Source organism: Schistocerca cancellata, unplaced genomic scaffold (genome assembly GCF_023864275.1).
Source record: "Schistocerca cancellata isolate TAMUIC-IGC-003103 unplaced genomic scaffold, iqSchCanc2.1 HiC_scaffold_873, whole genome shotgun sequence".
In the NCBI taxonomy this organism is placed as follows: domain Eukaryota; kingdom Metazoa; phylum Arthropoda; class Insecta; order Orthoptera; family Acrididae; genus Schistocerca; species Schistocerca cancellata.
The window spans coordinates 17,501-20,000 of record NW_026046883.1 but is presented as its reverse complement, the minus strand read 5'-3'; the positions used below and the strand labels follow the sequence as shown (position 1 = coordinate 20,000).

The 2,500-nt window shown below is 56.0% G+C and overlaps 1 non-coding gene across 1 annotated transcript in view; it reads right to left on the bottom strand.

Moving 5' to 3' along the window:
- The window catches only part of LOC126148050 (small subunit ribosomal RNA), a 1,909-nt gene extending 1,439 nt beyond the window's left edge, over positions 1-470 (bottom strand). The window contains exon 1 of the ribosomal RNA XR_007530370.1: positions 1-470. This exon is cut by the window's left edge and continues 1,439 nt beyond it. This is a non-coding gene — a ribosomal RNA (small subunit ribosomal RNA).
- Between the last annotated feature and the right edge of the window lie 2,030 nt (positions 471-2,500).

Here is a 2,500-nt window from a genome sequence, read left to right as displayed (position 1 = left end):
GCCGGGAGTGGGTAATTTGCGCGCCTGCTGCCTTCCTTGGATGTGGTAGCCGTTTCTCAGGCTCCCTCTCCGGAATCGAACCCTGATTCCCCGTTACCCGTTACAACCATGGTAGGCGCAGAACCTACCATCGACAGTTGATAAGGCAGACATTTGAAAGATGCGTCGCCGGTACGAGGACCGTGCGATCAGCCCAAAGTTATTCAGAGTCACCAAGGCAAACGGACCGGACGAGCCGACCGATTGGTTTTGATCTAATAAAAGCGTCCCTTCCATCTCTGGTCGGGACTCTGTTTGCATGTATTAGCTCTAGAATTACCACAGTTATCCAAGTAACGTGGGTACGATCTAAGGAACCATAACTGATTTAATGAGCCATTCGCGGTTTCACCTTAATGCGGCTTGTACTGAGACATGCATGGCTTAATCTTTGAGACAAGCATATGACTACTGGCAGGATCAACCAGGGAGCTGCGTCAACTAGAGCTGAGCAGCCGGCCGCCCGGGAGTGTGTCCCAGGGGCCCGCGCGAACACGCAAGCGTCCGCTCAATTATTCTGCAAACAGGAGGAGGCTGAGCTCCCCTGCACAATACACCTCGAAACCCTCTCAGGTCCCGGCGGCGCGCAGCGCCGTCCTAAGTACTTGGTCGGGTTCGAGAGAGGCGCAATCGCCCGGAGTTAGGCGAGTAGACGCTTTAGGTGCGACCACCCGTGCTCCCAACTGAGCTTGCCGCTGCCGACAGAGGCCCGGGAGCGTGCTGTCGTGGCATTGCCGGCGGGAGACAACACGCGCCACCTACGGTGACCGGCAGCTCCAACGCCAGCGCCACAGAAGGGCAAAGGCCCCACGTGGGTGCCGAAGCGAACTCTCCCAGCACAGCGCACGTGCCAACACGTCTGCACAACTGCGATACAAACCACCAGCGAGAACCGCTGGGGCGACCGAGCAGCAGACGGCGTCGCGGCGCCGAGTGCCGGGCGGCGGCGCATCCTCAACGCACACAGTCCTCAATCGGACCAGCACACTGCAGATGTCCACCGCGCTTCGCACCGGGCCGGCGAGGACCCACTTTGGCTGCACGGCGCCGCGCGCAGGGTGCCCCGGCGCGCAGCTGCGCCGCCTGCCGCGTCCGTCGGCCGGCGCGCCTGCCACTGGGCGCCCCCACCAGCCGGCTGTAGCGCGTGCGCCCACGCACCGCGCGGCCAGCACGCCGGGCGGCCCCCCCTCACCGGCCGGGGACAGTCCCACCCACCCACAGCCGCGTATCGCTTCACACCCAGATTCACATTCACGTTCGTTGGTATGGTGGGGACCGCTTCGTAGCTGTACCGATCGTTGCCCTCACAGATGTACCTCCAGCAAGGACAACCGCACCACAACGGGTTACCAGTTGTTCATTTGCGTAACGTCACCAGTAAACGTACACGTCCATCCCCGTTTGCAAAGTCAACTATTATTGCATGCCTGCCTGTCAGGTGTCAAGACACACTACATCCGCTCACATCCACGCAACAAAATGTGCCCGACTAGAGGGCACGTGGAAGGTGCCCCCGTACGTATGCGATGTCCATTGCGCGACCAACTGTCAACCGGCCTCTGTAGCATGTCGCAGATGTGGAACGCGGGGCACCGTGCTATCACATTGTGTGAGAAGAGACTACTACGTCTGCATACACGCGCCACTACATGAACAGACGGCTCATGCTGATCGCCATCCACTGCGTCCATTACTCCCACACGTCTCTATGGCGTACCACACTGCAATGCAGCTGTTATGGGGAGATGACACGTAGCTGTGTACACAACATTCTGAGCGGGTTGCGGTTGGACAATACATTAATGTAACGTGTCATATGCCAATTACAGAGCAGGGTAAGGCACAACTTGGGTTAGGTTAAGGCACAACTTGGGTTAGGTTAAGGCACAACTTGGGTTAGGTTAAGGCACAACTTGGGTTAGGTTAAGGCACAACTTGGGTTAGGTTAAGGCACAACTTGGGTTAGGTTAAGGCACAACTTGGGTTAGGTTAAGGCACAACTTGGGTTAGGTTAAGGCACAACTTGGGTTAGGTTAAGGCACAACTTGGGTTAGGTTAAGGCACAACTTGGGTTAGGTTAAGGCACAACTTGGGTTAGGTTAAGGCACAACTTGGGTTAGGTTAAGGCACAACGTGGGTTAGGTTAAGGCACAACGTGGGTTAGGTTAAGGCACAACGTGGGTTAGGTTAAGGCACAACGTGGGTTAGGTTAAGGCACAACGTGGGTTAGGTTAAGGCACAATGTGGGTTAGGTTAAGGCACAATGTGGGTTAGGTTAAGGCACAATGTGGGGGTAGATTGCGGTACAAATTGCATTACATTGCGGTGCAAATTGCATTACATTGCGGTGCAAATTGCATTACATTGCGGTGCAAATTGAGTTACATTGCGGTGCAAATTGAGTTACATTGCGGTGCAAATTGAGTTACATTGCGGTGCAAATTGAGTTACATTGCGGTGC